General features: G+C 44.5%; 1 protein-coding gene across 1 annotated transcript in view; it reads left to right on the plus strand.

Moving 5' to 3' along the window:
- Positions 1-17,272, plus strand: part of SF3B1 (splicing factor 3b subunit 1) — a 1,956,191-nt gene that overhangs the window by 358,645 nt on the left and 1,580,274 nt on the right. The window lies entirely within an intron of this gene.

Below are 17,272 nucleotides of genomic sequence, written 5' to 3' on the forward strand. Positions count from 1 at the left end.
TTGGATCAACCGATGACCGCAATTCCGAAAAAACGCAAAGCAAGGATAAAGACAGGCATCCAAGGTCCAAAACCGACAAAACCTCTGCTAGGCCAGTCGCCGGTTCTCAGTTAGGTGCTTTCATAGCCCCTGACACCCACTACCTCAGAGCCACAGGCTGCCTCCGACTCCCACGTGGAGACAACTAGGCCTCTGGAAACTCAAGGTGTTGGGCCTACGGAAACTAATCCCTCAGATGGGTCTGGAGCCGCTGAGCAGGCATCTGCTTCTGAGGGTGTTTTCAGACCTTCACAACTTACCATTAAAGCAACAGCCAAGAAAAAAGTACCATTAAAGACAAAGAAGCAAGTACAGCATTCTCCTGGACAGTCCTCCATGCCTAAGAAACAGATGCTTAAAATGGCCGAAGACCTCATTACTCTAATCAGGGGTTCCCATCCCCCTCCTGAGAAAAGGCCTAGGCAGGATACAGACTATGATTCCTCTGATCAGGTTTCCATTTCCTCTAATTCCTCTTCAGACCAGGGATACTCTCTACCCCCCTATGAGGAATCTGATGCTGAAGAATCTATCCCTTGAGCCTCTCCTCCGGAGGATTATTCTTTTGGGGAAACTTTACATACCATGAGGGAGCATTTCCATTGGGAAAGTCAGGATTATTCAGAATCCAAGAAAAGGCTCAGGGATTTCCTTTTATTGCCTCAGCACAGGCCCCTGGCTAATTCCACCTGTGCTAGATATTGTGGATGATGTGTTCTCTGAATCCAGCTTATCTCCTGATTCTTTGCCCCCTGCACCAGCCAAGCCAGATAGGTATTATAGAGTCCCTGACTCTCACAAGTTTCTTTATAAAAACCCTTCTGCTGGTCCAGAAACTATTTCCCAGGGTCCAAAAGGGGTTAAGGCTTCCATTGCAAAAAATCCAGTACCCTCTGACAGAGATTCCAGAGCTTTGGATAGATCGGGGAAGAAAGTTTACACTTCTGCAACTTTAGCAGTAAGGGCTTTAAATTGCCAGTTTCACATGCTTAAGTACCAACAATATTTAATGGTTCAGTTAAAACAGAAAATGTTTGCAAGCTCAGATGCTCCTCACTGTAAAGAAATGCAGGATTTATTGCATGCAGTTGAACAGGTGGGAAAACATACTCTGCAATGTGGTTTTGATTCTTTAGAGGCCTCTTGTAGAGCCGCAGTTACAGGTTCTGTGATTCAAAGACATGCTTGGTTAAAAGAACAGAGTTTACCTGATCATGTTAAGTTAAAATTATTTGATGCTCCTTTACAGCATGATACCTTGTTTGGTGTTAAGGCAGAAGAGGTGTTAAAGAAAATGGAGGATAAGGCTAAATCTATGCAAGCAGTCGAGGATTGCTTACAGGTACAGCCACCTCGATTTAGCAGAAATTGGCCAACAAAGAATTGCTCCTTTCCAGTGTCAGACAGGCCACAGAGAGGCAGATACAGATGCCCAAGAGGCAGATCTCAACCCCAAGGCTCTAACAGACAACGACAGTGGAGCACCTCAACCCCAAAAGGAGGTGAGGACAAGTCTCAACCTTACAGGAAACAGTCCCAATGACTCCCCCCTTCGTACGCCAAGCACTTCCCTTTTGTCAGCCCCCTTAGGGGGAAAACTAGCACTTTTTTCTCAAAACTGGCAAACAATCACCCAAGACAAATGGGTTCTGAATATTGTGTCTCAAGGTTTACAGTTTCCACTTTCATACTTTACCAAGACTAAAAGGAATGCCAGACCTGCCACAGAATCAATGGGCAGAGGCACAAAAACAAATTACAGCCCTCATGGACATGAGAGCTATTCAAAAAGTACCACAACAGGAACAAGGACAAGGATTTTACTCAAGACTCTTCCTGGTCCCCAGAAAGGACAAGGCCTGGAGGCCCATACTAGACCTTTCAATTCTAAATACTTACCTGGATATTCCGAAATTCAAAATGTTGACATTACAGCAGCTTCTACCCATGCTGGGCAAGAAGGCTTGGCTTGTTACTCTGGACCTCAAAGAGGCATACCTGCATATCCCTATCAGACAAAATTGCAGAAGATATCTTAGATTCAAAGCTGGTACAATGCACTACCAATTCTCTGTACTGCCCTTTGGCTTATCTACTGCGCCCAGGGTCTTTACAAAGTGCCTGGCACCAGTAATTGCATTTTGCAGACAAAAAAAGAATTCAAATATATCCATACCTGGACGACTGCCTGATTCAAGCAGAGAGCAAGGACATTCTTCTAAAGCATCTGGCATTTGTAAAAAGGTTGCTAATTTCTCTAGGTACACAGTAAACGAAAAGAAGTCAAAACTAGTGCCCTCACAACAGATTATATTCCTGGGTGCCAGCTTAAATACAACAGCCCAGATGGCTTATCTCACGCCAGACAAATTCGATTAACTCAATATTTTCAATTACTGGCAAAAAAGTCCCATCTCCCTGCAAGAAAAATTCTGCAGGCCCTGGGATTCATGGCATCCTGCGTACTACTAATACCATATGCCAGACTGCATATGAGGAAATTACAATGGTACTTAAAAAGTGTTTAGACTCAACACTCTCACAGTTTAGAAGCAGTAATACCAGTGATTCCCTGCCTACAACAGGAGTTTCGATGGTTGGCACAGGCATGTCACCTAAGCAAGGGTCAGCCTTTTACCCTACCCACAGCCAGGCAGACTCTAACAGATGCTTCAGATTACGCCTGGGGAGCACACATGGCAGGAAAATGCATTCAGGGCAAGTGAACCACAGACCAGATGCATCTTCACATCAATCAAAAAGAGATGTTGGCTGTACAAAATGCCCTAACAGCTTTCAAGGACCTTCTGCATCCAGGACAGTTATTAAAGGCAGACAACACCACAGTAATATGGCACATAAACAAGCAAGGGGGCACTCATTCTTATCCCCTATGCAGGCAAGCCATGACCTTGTGGAACACAGTTCTAACGTATCAAGTTCATCTGCAAGCACAATTCCTGCCAGGAAAGACAAATACTCTGGCAGACGATCTAAGCAGAAATATCATGGACCCTCACGAATGGAAATTGAATCCACAAATCTTCAGCATGGTAACGCAAAAATGGGGATGCCCAGACATAGCTATTTTTGCCTCCCCACTGAATTGCCAACTACAAAAATTCTGCACAAGGACTTATCACAAACAAGCATGGAAAGTGGATGCTCTCTCGTTCAGCTGGAAAAGCCTAAAAGTTTATGCCTTCCCAACCCTGCCTCTCCTTTCAAAGGTACTCCTAAAAGCCAGAAAAGAAAAAACATAGATGATCCTGATTGCTCCAGACTGGCCACGCCAGCACTGGTACCCAATCTTAAAGAACTTAGCTCAAGGCCCACCATGGATTTTGCCTCAAATTCCACACCTTCTGACTCAACAAAACAATCAGATCTTGCACTGTCAGCTCAAAACCCTAAACCTGGCTGCATGGCAGATTCATTAGTCAAACAGGCAACACGTCTCTCTAAAGCTGTTATGGATGTCATTTTGGAGGCCAGGAGGCCTAGCACCAGGAAAGCTTACTCAGAAAAATGGAAGAGATTCTGCGCCTGGAACCAGGCTCAAAGCCTTGACCCTCTTGTCCCAAACATTCCTCAGATTTTACAATACTTAACTGAGATGCTGGACAAAGGCCTATCCTTCTCATCAATTAAGATCCACGCCTCTGCCATTTCAGCACATTACAACATGGATCCTCCTTTATTCTCTCATCCCTTGCTAAAGCAGTACCCCAGAGGGGCTAAAAACGTAAGACCGCCCTGGAGAGCACCAACACCAACTTGGGACCTCAATTTCATTTTGGAAAAACTGACCCTGCCACCTTTTGAGCCAGCCAATACAGCCGATCTAAAATTTTTATCATGGAAAACAGCTCTGCTCCTGGCAGTAACTTCAGCATGAAGAGTCTCAGAGCTACAGGCATTAATGGCAGTGGAACCTTTTATAATTTTTCATCAGGACAGGGTTTCTTTAAGGACAAACCCTACCTTTATGCCAAAGGTGATATCTAGTGTGGCTCTTAACCAAACCATCCATTTGCCAACTTTTTATCCAAACCCCCAGAATAAAGGGGAGAAACTTCTGCACTCTTTGGACATACACAGGCAGCTATGCTTCTACTTGGACAAAACAAAAGCTTTCAGGAAAACTGAGCAACTGTTTGTAGCATATGCTGCAGGATCACAGGGCAAGGCTATCTCAAAGCAGACTATATCCAAATGGATAGGACACTGTATTAGTTACTTCTGCACACAGCATGGAAAATCAATCCCTAATAACATTAGGCCACATTCCACCAGGGCAACAGCCATTTCAACAGCCTTCCTCAGAGGAGAACCTACCAAGGAAATTTTGGAGGCTGCAACTTTGAGTTCAGTGCACACCTTTACCAAGCATAACCACTTGCCTCTTTACTCTAAATCCAGAGCAGGATTTGCCACTGCAGTTCTGCAGGGGCTCATAGCCAATCCTAACTCTTTATAGACCAGCCACCCAACCTTAGGTTTGGGATTCTACCCAAGTGTAATGACTGCAACAGTGTAACACGATGAACATAGTACAGTTTTGTACCTACCATAAATGTAGATGTTAGTGTTCACACTGCTGCAGTCCAGGTTACCCTCCCTCCATCCCCTCTGAACTAGCTGGACTTATCTATACCTTTCTATCCTATACAAACTTTGTGGTGTATTTGCTTGTATCTGAAGGTATTGTTTTTATTTTATATGTATATTTTTGAGTAGCAATATGTATTGCCTACCTACTTGGGGGCACCTGACATCTGGGGCAAGAAAAACTGAAGAAAATGGCGTCTGATGCATCTTATATACCCCTGGCGCACTGATATCATGGAAGAAGCGACAGCAACTGATGCCGGACCAAGACTTTGGAACTCTGGCCGACTGCGGGACCACCTGACGGCAGGATAACCCAAGTGTAATGACTGCAGCAGTGTGAGCACTCAAACATCTACATTTATGGTAGGTACAAAACTGTACTTTAGTAATTGTGACTCATCTTCCTCTACCTTAGCATATTTAATTCTTCCATAAACATTTCCATTTGCATCTCTTCTTGATTTCTATATTTATCTGCTTTATACAGACTTTCGTAGACTTTCCGAAGTATTTGTAATACCTTTACAGGATCTCTTGTTACCTTCCTTTTTCTAAGCTTGGTGGATCTCTTGTTGCCTTCTTTCTTCTAAGCTCCCTAAGCTTGGTGACAGCCATTTCTACTTTTTGTTGCCTGCGTTGTGCTAAAAGTTTTTGTGATCTAGGGTTATTATCAAAAAGCAGTTGCTTAACAGCAGTCTTTCTAAACTCATGTATGTTGTGATGCCCACCACTGCTAGCAGTATGTGATGACCACCAATGTACGTCATCCCCATGCTGGGCCAGTAATCAAGGAGCCTCTATCCTCACCACTGACACTGGAGAGGAACGTGCACTTGGAATAGAAATGGATACACTCAGTATTTATTTCCAGATGCAGACCTCTGTGCATCAGGTACAATTTCCCTTAAGAGCAGACAAGGGAACACACACAGCCCAATGTCTGTAGATCTGTCTCCCTTCACATCCCTAGTAAGACTCCCACTGGTACAGCTGTAGGGTTAAGTCCTCAGCCCAAGTGTACAAGCAGGTCCTCCTGCACCCTATGTGTAAACCCAGTGCTTCGTGTCCCTGCCCTAAGTAGCTGACGCACACTGTTTAAGATTTCATTTTTAACACGCATACTCACCTGGGAAAGACCGTCACAGATTATCCGCTGTACCAACTCTGCTCAGACTATAAGGTAGATTCACTGCTACCAGTCAAGTTACTATAAGGCTCTTAGGTTATCCAGTTATACTGTGCAATACTAATCTAAATGCTAGTAGTTCACCAAGACAGCTAGGCCTTCTGGAATGCTCCACACAGTGTCATCAAAAAAGTAACTTCTCTCAAAGGTTAAATACTTTCCACAAGTACCAGCCACAATAAACATTTAAATATAGTTATAGAAGATCATGAAAATACTGAATATATATTCACAGTAAACCACAGAGCTCAGATCAGAGTAAATATTGAAATTAACACTGATGGACAGACTCGTACAACTAAAGAAAAACTCTTGTGAACTATGGTTCACTATTTTCTTGGCTGAATCTAAGAATTTTACTGTTACCTAGTTAAGTTACGTACTACTGCAAAGCAAGAAGCTGTGGGTGAAGGTCTTTCTAGTCAAGCTTCCCAAACAGAAAACTCAATACTCTCAGATTTCTCTCTTTAATATCTAAAATGTAATTTCCAAGAGGGCTGGCAAATTATCTCATCTGGTCACCTGATTCTAGGTTCTTATTTTTTCCCTTTGAAGCTGAGACTGGAGTTTAGCACAAACGGCCACAATACACATCCAGATGTTTATTGCAGTGGCTGGGGACTCGCCCCTTTACACAGAGCTAATGAACAAAGGTCTTTCCCAGGCCTATTGTCTCTAGCCCTTTTCAGTGTTGTGGGGTACTGTTTTAATGCTTTTACAGCATATTTACATTTCCCTTATTTTTCTTAGTTAACCTTTGCTGTCTCAGTGTCCTCTCTTAAAACACACACATTTAATTTGGTTGCAGTAATGCACTTACATTTCTTTTCATTTCAGTATGGTGCACTGTTACATTTTAGCCCAAGCAAACCTCACAAATACCTTTTCAGCACAAGCATCTGTACAAATCAGTTTGATATACAAATGACATACAGTTCTAATATATTTGCAACGCAAGCATCTTGTATAAATCAGTATGATATTCACGGGAGATAAAATTCTTTACAAACCTCCAGCTGGCTGTGATGGCATTTGCCCATATCACATCAGTTAACAGGGTAATCCCTTGATGTCCTCTTATTCCTATGTTGCAGTACTCATACTGTGGGATTTTCCGCCTCAGGCGACCCAACGTCGGCTCCTGTACATAAACTTCAGCCTGGCTGCTGTAGGTGCATGAGACGTCACACACAGGGCATTAATGTGACATCTGCACACACAGACCCCAGAACTTTTCAGCCGCAGATGACGTTACTTTGACCGCTTCGCACCTACGACCAAAGACTTCTAAAGATAAGTACCCCATTGGGGATTTTTTGTTTTGCATCTACTTGAGTTTGGTTGCTGTAGATTCCCTCTTAGCTCATGTCTGAGATAAAGAGCAAATGTAACTGTGGGCATCGGATACCGCACAAAGACTCTCATGACTAGTGTGTTTTGCTTAGGAAAGGAGCACAACCATAAAGCCTGCCTCATTTGTCAGTCTTTCGTGCCAAATACCCTAAGCAGCTGACTGGCTGCACTTAACTTGTATTTGGAAAATCAGGGAGCAAAATGCCTCACTCTCAGGATCGATCCCAAGTTGGCCGCCTAAGCCAAACAACTGAGAAAGAAGGCCAAGGTTTCCAGGCCTTCTCCCGATGCTGCGCTGCCATTGGATGTCCCTCTGTCTACCGATATAAGGGGAAAGGGACACCCAATTACACTCAGCTTCTACGGTTCCTCTAGAAGAGGCCATTTCTGCAGCCACGGAAAGCACATCCATGGAGTTAAGCCAGACACCTGCCATAACCGATGTCTATAGGGAACTAACACTTTCTCGGCCAACCGAGACTTCTCCTGCTCCAGCCCAGGCCTCTGTCTCTGAGCCTTTCCCCAAGCCCACAACAACAAAGAAAAAACGAAACACTAAACACTTGAACCTCACACCTCAAGGACCTCCAGATTGGCAGTTGTTTACCAACTCACTAATGCAGGCCTTTATGACTCTTAGGCCCTCAGGCCCTGTACCTTCCAACTTTCTTGTGCTGAGCCCCAGGCCAGCCTCTGCTTCCTCCCTAACTTTAACCACTACTCAACAGGGAGAAGAACCACCACCACCCAAGAAGTCCTAATTCTCTTCTGAGAAATCCATTTGCTATGGCTCTCAAATTGCTTCATCCATGAATTATTACTCCCCAGATGAAGACTCTGTTGAAGGAGATTCCCCATCAGAGGACATTACAAAAATGAGTGTACTTCAAGTGGGATACTGCCTTAATGTCAGATGCCCAGAAAAGATATTTTGAACTTCTGCAACTTGTCACCATCCCCTTCAGCTATTCCTCCTGTGCTTCCAGCTTTCCTGGATGCCTTTAACTCTGTCTCCAAGAACCCTGATTCACAACCTCGTGCCCCTAAAAGGCCGGATAGATTTTACAAAGTGCCTGATGACCAGAAATTTCTGGTGAAACCTACCCTGGCTGACCCAGCAGTTGTTGTGTCGACAGACAGTCTAGGCATATGTTCTTCGTGTTTCACTGTTGCAGTCATCACATTTGGGTTATCTGCTTGCAGTAGCCCTCTGTTGGCCTGATTGTCAAAGTCTTGGGTCCTGTGTCGGCTGCTGTCTCATCTTCTGTGACGTCAGGTAGTCAGGGGAATAAAGCATGCAGCCGACGCCATTACATCAGTCTTTCTTGCCGTGCGGTGCCCGAAGCAGAAGCAGTTCGCAAGTGCCGGTCGGCCGACGACTCCTGAAATTTTCGATGTTCTTCATTCCACATTGCTGCAGTCCTAACTATTGGGTAGTCCGCTGTCCAGTCGGCCCGAATACCAAAGTATATGGCTGACGTCGGTCAAGGCGCATTAGACTGACGTCAGTACGTCAGGGTACTAATGCGCATGACCGACGTCATATCCTCAGTCTTTTTTGCCGCATGGTCCGATGCAGAAGCAGTTTTGCGAGTGCAGGTTGGCGTTCTGAAAGTTTCTGAAGTCAGAGTTTCAGACCGAATCAAAGTTGGCTAAGTACCCGTTGGGAATATTTTGGTTTTTCTTGCCTCAGTATTTAACGGATGTCAGAAAAAGTGAATAACTGTATTTCTTGTGGGAAATAGATACCTCATAGGGATTACCATACTTTGTGTATACCTTGTTTAGGGCCTGAGCACGACGTTGTTGGATGCCGCTCTTGTGCTAGATTTAATAAACGCACTATTAAGAGAAGGTTAGACTGTGCCAGGTTAGTGTTTGGGAAGCGTTGTAATTATAAAATGCTGTCGGATGCTCCGACACCCGCTTCGGCCAGAAAGCGCAAGGACAAAGCAGCAAAGCCTAGAGTGGAAGAACCGACAGTCCCGGACGTCGGTTCTTTAGAAGGCTCAGTGGAGCCGGAGGTTCTGCCAGGAGTTTCTTTGGAGTCTCAGGGAGAAACTTTACTGTTACAGGATGTGTCCTCTCAGGAAGTAGGCCAGGCTGAAGGGGCTTCTCAGGTGGCTGTTCTTCCCTCTCTTCCTAAGGTGGTTAGGGCCTCCCCTTCTGTTTCCAAGGCTTCTTTAAGAGGCAGGCCTAGTTTAGCTTCAGTGGGGGTTTCTCCGAGTGTTTCAGGGTCTTTGCCTAAGAAGCATATGCTAAAATGGCAGAGGATTTGATTACTATGATTAGAGGTTCTATGCCCCTCCTGATAAGAGGCCTAGGGTGGAACCTGAGTTTGAGAGTTTTGAGCAATGTTCGAGGCTTCTGAGTCTTCTGAAGACTTGCAGGAGTATCCTCCTTATTCTGATTCTGATGTGGATGATTCTACTCCTTCAGCTTCGCCTCCTGAGGATTTTTCATTTTCAGAGACTCTGCATTCCATGAGGGAGCATTTTAAATGGGAAGGTCAAGATTTCTCTGATTCCAGGAAGTGGCTTAGAGAATTCTTGTTTTTACCCCAGCATAGGCCTTTAGCTATTCCTCCTGTTCTGAATGTGGTAGAAGATCTTTTTGCAGAGGCTTCCCTGAATCCTGATTCTTTGCCTCCTGCCCCAGTTAAACCGGATAGGTACTATAGGGTGCCTGAAGCCCATAAGTATCTTTTTAAGAGTCCTAGGGCAGACCCAGAAACTGTCTCTCAGGGGCATAAGGCTTCTGTTGTTAAAAATCCTGTTCCTCCTGATAAAGAGGCAAGGGCTTTGGATAGATGGGGAAAGAAAGTGTATACTTCTTCCACTTTAGCCATGAGGGCGTTGAATTGTCAGTTTCATATGTTAAAATATCAGAATTATCTCCTTTCACAATTGAAGTCTAAGGTGGATGCTCTGGCTGAAGATATTGAGTGTAAAGAGTTGCAGGATTTAGTTCATGTGTCTGAACAGGTGGGTAAGCATTCCTTGCAGTGTGGTTTTGATGCTGTGCAGGCCTCCTCGAGGGTGGCTGCCACTGGTTCTGTTCTTCGTAGGCATGCCTGGTTGAGGGATCAGAATTTAGCTGAGCATGTTAAGACAAGGATTTTGGATGCTCCTTTACAGTCTGATGTGTTGTTTGGTTCGCCTGTGGAAGCAGTTTTAAAGAAAATGGAGGACAAGGCTAAGTCTATGCAAACTGTTAAGGATTTTTGCAGGTGCAGCCTCCAAGTTTAGTAGAAATTGGCCTACTAAGGGATGGACATATCCTGCTTATGATTCCCAGTCTAGGGGTAGGTCTAGACGTGGTAGGTGCAGAGCTCAATGTTCTTTTAGGCCTAGAACAGGGAGTTCACCTGCTCAGACTTCTGGTGAGGGCAGGGGTCAGTCCTTTCGTAAACAGACCCAATGACCTGCCTTTTCAGCTGCCAGTACATTCTCGCCTGGCAGCACCTTTGGGAGGAAGGCTGTCTCTTTTCAAAGAAAATTGGGATTTAATTACCCAAGACAGATGGGTGCTGGATATCATTCACCACGGTTACAGGTTTTATTTCCATACCTTGCCTCCTTTCAAAGGCATGCCAGACATTCCTCCTCTACAAAGAACAGAGGCTCACAAGCAAATTTCTCTGTTGCTCCAAATAGGGGCCATTCAGCCAGTTCCTGTGCCAGAAAGGGGCCTAGGATTTTATTCTCGCCTGTTCCTAGTACCAAGAAGGGGAACACGTGGAGACCAATTTTGGATTTATCTATCCTCAACACTTATCTGGACATTCCCAAGTTCAAAATGTTGACGTTACAACAGCTTTTACCTCTGTTGGGCAAAGATCACTGGATGGTAACTTTAGATCTCAAGGAAGCTTACCTTCATGTGCCTATAAGACTAAGTTGCAGGAAGTATCTGCGTTTCGAGCTGGAAATTCTCATTATCAGTTCTCTGCATTGCCCTTTGGCTTATCTACTGCCCAGAGTATTCACAAAGGTTCTGGCTCCAGTGATAGCTTACTTCAGGCTAAAAGGAATTCAAATCTATCCTTACTTGGACGACTGCCTGATTCTGGCTCAAGAAAAGGAAGACCTTCTACAGCATTTGGAATATGTGATAGCAGTGCTAAGATGCCTAGGGTATTCTGTGAACGAAATAAAGTCCAGTCTAGTACCCTCTCAAGACATGTGCTTTCTGGGTGTGAGACTGAATACAGCAGCCCAGATGGCCTTTTAACCCCGGACAAACAAAAGAATCTTTCCAGTTACTTCCATCAACTATCTCTTCAGTCCGGGCTGACTGCAAGGACAGTCCTTCAAGCCTTAGGGTTCATGGCATCTTGTATTCTGGTGCTTCCCAATGCCAAACTGCATATGAGGAAGCTGCAATGGTATCTCAAAATGTATGGACACAGCACTGCCAGGATTTGGACACTGTCATTCAAATAATACCTTGCATTCAAAAGGAATTTTTGTGGTGGGCTCAGGAATGTCACCTAAACAAGGGACTCTCTGTGACCCGGCCAGAGGCAGTCAGATTCTAACGACAGATGCCTCAGACATTGCTTGGGGAGCTCATCTAAATGGAAAGTGGATACAAGACAAGTGGCCTGCCAGACTACAGCATCTACATATCAACATGAAAGAGATGTTAGCAGTCCAGTTTGCATTAATGGCTTTCAAGGAGTTACTTCTTCCAGGGCAGGTGTTGATTCTAACAGACAACACAACTGTCATGTGGTACATCAACAAACAAGGGGAACACATCCTTACTCCTTGTGCAGGCAACCAATGATTTTATGTGAGACAGCGCTCAGCTTGCAACTAACTCTTCAGGCAAGGTTTCTGCCGGAGCACAGAACTCCTTAGCAGATGTGTTAAGCAGACAAATCATGGATCCCCACGAGTGGAAACTGGATCTTCATGTATTTCAAAATTGACAGTGTCATGGGGAACTCCAGACATAGATCTGTTCGCTTCTCCACTAAACCACCAGCTGCCAAAGTTTTGCACAAAGAGGTTTCATCACACAGCTTGGAAAGTGGATGCTCTTTCTTTCAGTTGGAAAAATCTTCATGTGTATGCTTTTCCACCTCTGCCTCTTCTCCCAAAGGTGCTTCTAAAGGTCAGACAAGACAGGCCAAGGATGATTTTAATAGCTCCAGATTGGCCTCGCAGCACTGGTACCCATTACTGAGGAGTCTGGTAAGGAAGCCTCCATGGCCTTTACCCTTGATTCCACACCTGTTGTCTCAGAGGGACGGTCACCTGCTCAATGTCAAGCTTCACTCTCTTCATCTAACAGCCTGGCATATTCTGTTTTGAAAGACAGCAGGTCTCAACTTCCTCAACAAGTTTTAAATGTGATTATGGAAGCCAGAAGACCTAGTACAAGGAAAGTGTACGAGAAAAATGGAAGAGATTTTTATTTTGGACTGCAGCAAAGAATTTGGAGATTTCTGAGCCTAATTTGAGTGTGGCTCTTCAATATCTTACTGAGTTATTGGACAAAGGTTTGTCCTTCTCTTCCATTAAGATTCATGCTGCAGCAATTTCAGCTCACTATGATTGTGACCCACCATTGTTTTCACATCCTTTGTTCAAGCAATTTCTTAGAGGGGCAAAGAATATAAGACCCCCGTAGAGCTCCTACTCCTGCTTGGGATCTCAAATTTGTGTTGGAGAAACTTACTCTACAACCTTTTGAGCCTCGGCTACTGCTGAATTGAAATACTTGTCATGGAAGACTGCTTTTTGTTGGCCATTACTTCTGCAAGAAGGGTTTCTGAGTTGCAGGCCCTTATGGCAGTTGAGCCTTTTGATTTTCCATAAGGATAGGGTATCATTACTAATCCTTCCTTTATGCCTATGGTGGTTTCTAGTGTCCCTTTAAACCAAACTATTGATTTGCCTACTTTTTATGTTGACCCCCAAAATAAAGGGGAAAAGATTTTGCACACTTTAGATGTACACAGGCAATTGCGTTATTATTTAAGCAGGACTAAGGATTTTAGGCTGTATCAGCACTTGTCTGTATCTTTTCCTTTGAGTTCACAGGGCAAGCCTCTGTCAAAACAAACTATTTCTAGGTGGATTGGGTTTTGCATTGCATTTTGTTATTCCCATCATGGCAAGGAGATTCCAGCTGGGATTAGGCCTCATTCCACTAGGGCTACTGCCACTTCAACAGCATTTCTAAGGGGAGGCAACTAAGGATATTTTGGAAGCAGCTACTTGGAGTTCAGTGCATACTTTCTCTAAGCATTATCACCTTCCTCTCTACTCTAAGTCTAGGGCTGGTTTTGCCACAGCTATTTTGCAAGGCATGTTGTCAGCTCCTGCTTCCTTATGATTTGCCAGCCTCCCTTACCTCTGCTTTGGGATTCTACCCAATAGTTAGGACTGCAGCAATGTGGAATGAAGAACATAGTACAGTTTTGTACCTACCATAAATGTAGATGTTCGAGGATCCACATTGCTGCAGTCCAATTACCTCCCTCCTTCCCTCTGTGTTTAGGGGTGGTTGTGTAGGTGAGGTTATATTCTGTATATATTTTGTATATATTGTACATATTTTTGGTGCAGGTATGTTTGGGCCTTGTCTTTTTAGATCTTCTGACATCTGGGGCAAGAAAGAACTGAGGGATATGGCGTCGGTCATGCTTAGTACCCTGACGCACTGATCGTCAGTCTAATGCGCTGACCCGATCGCCAGCCTTATACTCTGGTATTCGCCGACTTCGATGCGACTATACCCAATAGTTAGACTCGCAATGATATCTTTATGGTATCTCTACACATATGGTACAAGTTTTTGGTTTTGGCCTTGTCTTTTTAGGGTCTTCTGACATCTGGGGCAAGAAAAGACTGAGGATATGACGTCGGTCATGCGCATTAGTACCCTGACGTACTGACGTCAGTCTAATGCGCCTTGACCGACGTCAGCCATATACTTTGGTATTCGGGCCGACTGGACAGCGGACTACCCAATAGTTAGGACTGCAGCAATGTGGATCCTCGAACATCTACATTTATGGTAGGTACAAAACTGTACTTTTTCGAGTTTCAGAACCGAAGTCTTCAACTAAAGCGAAGTACCCCGTTGGGGAAACTTTCTCTTGCTCTAAACCGATGTCAGTAAAAGTCAGTAATTGTATTTCTTGTGGAAAGCAAATACCTCATAAAGATTTTCATTTGTACTGTATTCCTTGCCTAGGCCCTGACCACGACGTACCTCGCTGTCGGTTTTGTGCCTTGTTTAAGCAACAAACTATTCGTCGTCTGTATTTTTACGCTTCTAAATATTTCGGTACTCTGTTCAATTATCCAGATTTGTCTTCAGTAAGCCATCCGACTACCGACATTCCGATAAAACGCAAAGATAAAGACAGAGACAGGCTGCCTAGGTCCAAAGCTTCCAACGACACTTCTAAGCCAGTTCGCCGGTACTCAGTGAGGTGTTTTCGTAACCCCCGATACCCACTACTTCAGATTCGCAGGCCTCTACTGAGATCCATTCGGAGTCCGGTATGCTGCGAGATGCATCAACTGTCGAACCTGCGGATGTGTCTCTCTTGGATGGGTCCGGAGCTGCTGTGCAGGCACTGGCTTCTGAGGGTGTATTCAGGCCTACTGACTTGCATGTTAAACCGACACCATCTTCTTCTTCAAGGCCTAAAACTTGAACCATGCCTAGAAAACCGATGCCCAGACCGCATGGTCAGGCCTCTATGCCTAAAAAATGATAAGAATGGCTGAAAACCTTATTACTTTAATCAGGGGAAGCCAACCTTCCCCGTCTGAAACCTAGGACTGAATTTACTTATGATACTTCTGACCAGAATTCTGAAATTTCTGTTTCTTCTGATGACCAGGGTTTACCCTTATCTACTTATGAGGATTCTGATGCAGAGGACTCTATTCCCTCTGCCCCCCCCCCCCCAGAGGATTTCTGTCTTGGTGAAACCTTACATACTCTTAAGGAGCATTTTCGTTGGGAAAGCCAGGATTACTCTGATTCTAAAAAGAGGCTTTCTTACTCCTGCTCCAGCACAGGCCTTTAGCTATCCCTGCTGTACTAGACATTGTTGTTGCCTTTTCGGAATCTAGCTTGGCCCCCTGACTCTTCACCTCCTGCTCCCAGGAATCCTGACAGATATTACAGGGTTCCTTTTTAAAAATCCTACTGTGGATCCTGAGAACATTTCACAGGGAACCAAGGGCATTAAGGCTACTACTGCCAAAGGTCCTACCCCCTCTGGTAGAGACTCCAGAGCACTGAATAGATGGGGTAAGAAGGTATACACTTTGCAACCTTGGCCATTAGGGCCTTAAATTGCCAGTTTCATATGTTAAAGTATCAGCAGCATATTATTGTATTGCTTAAACAGAAAATGGTGTTGATTCCTGATTGTGCTGAACATAAGGATTTACAGGATTTTATGCATTCTGCTGAACAGGTTGGAAAACATACTTTGCAATGTGGTTTTGATTCATTAGAGGCATCTTGCAGGGCTGCTGTTACTGGGTCTGTACTTAGAAGGCATGCTTGGCTTCCGGAGCAATCCTTGCCAGATCATGTTAAAGCTAAGTTGCTGGATGCTCCCTTAAGTCAGGACCACCTGTTTGGCAACAAAGCAGAAGTAGTTCTTAAAAAGATGGAGGAAAAAGCTAAATCTATACAAACTGTTAAATATTTCGTATAAGTGCAGTCTCCAAGATTTAGTAGGCATTGGCCGTCTAAGAATTGATCCTTTCCTGCCTCTTCCAAACCTTCTCAGTCCAAACCCAGAACCAGCAGAACACCCAGGCTTCAGTCCCAGGGTACGCACAGGACTAAGCAGTGGGGGGGGCTCCCACTTCCAAATCAGGTAGTAGTAAGACTCTGCCATATGGTAAACTGTCTCAATGACTTAATTTTAAAACTTCCAAGCACTTCTCAACTGACTGCTCCTTTAGGGGGAAAGATTGCTCTGCAGACAAAAAACTGGGAGGTCATTACCCAGGACAAATGGGTTTTAAATATAGTTTCCCAAGAATACAGATTTCACTTCCACACGTTACCAACCCCAAACGGTTGGCCACATCTACCCCCAAATCAGTGGGCAGAGGCTCAAAAACAAGTACTCTCTCTCTCAAGCATAAAGGCTATTCAGACTGTACCAGAAGAGGTAAAGGGACAAGGTTTCTACTCAAGACTTTTCCTGGTACCCAGAAAAGACAACTCATGGCGTCCTATCCTGGAACTTTCCATCTTAAACACCTTTTTGGTGATTCCAAATTTCAAGATGCTATCTCTTCACCAGTTGCTTCCTATGCTAGGCAAAGATGCCTGGTTGGCAACACTGGATTTAAAGGAAGCCTACCTGCACATCCCAATCAGGGAATCTTGCAGAAGATACCTACACTTCAAAGCAGGCTACATGCACTATCAGTTCTCTGCACTGCCCTTTGGCTTATCTACTGCACCCAGGGTATTCACAAAGTGCCTAGCTCCAGTCACTGCATTTTGCAGGCAAAGAAATATTCAGATATACCCATACCTGGATGATTGTCTAATTCAGGCAGAAAGCCAGGACATACTTTTGAATCATCTGGCATTTCTACAAAATGTGCTAACTTGTCTGGGGTACACCATAAATGAAAGGAAATCACATCTGGTACCCTGTCAACAAATTATATTCCTGGGAGCAAGCTTGATCACAACTTCCCAGATGGCTTTCCTCACGCCAGAGAAACAAATTCATTTGACAACTTACTTCAAACTAGTGGCCACAAAAACCCTGCTATCTGTAAGGCAAATACTGCAAGCCTTGGGGTTCATGGCCTCTTGTTATTAGACGGACAACACCACGGTTATGTGGTACATAAACGAGCAGGGGGGTACACATTCCTACCCCCTCTGCAGACTATCCATGGCATTATGGAACACAGCCTTGAGCTACCAGGTGCACCTACAAGCTCAATTTCTGCCAGGAAAATTGAATACACTGGCAGACTAAGCAGAAAACTCATGGACCCTGAGTGGAAACTGGAACCACAGATTTTCAACATGTTGACAAGCAAATGGGGGAGCCCAGGCATA

The sequence above is a fragment of the Protopterus annectens genome, chromosome 2.part0 (genome assembly GCF_019279795.1).
Source record: "Protopterus annectens isolate FY-2018-M chromosome 2.part0, PAN1.0, whole genome shotgun sequence".
In the NCBI taxonomy this organism is placed as follows: Eukaryota; Metazoa; Chordata; order Ceratodontiformes; family Protopteridae; genus Protopterus; species Protopterus annectens.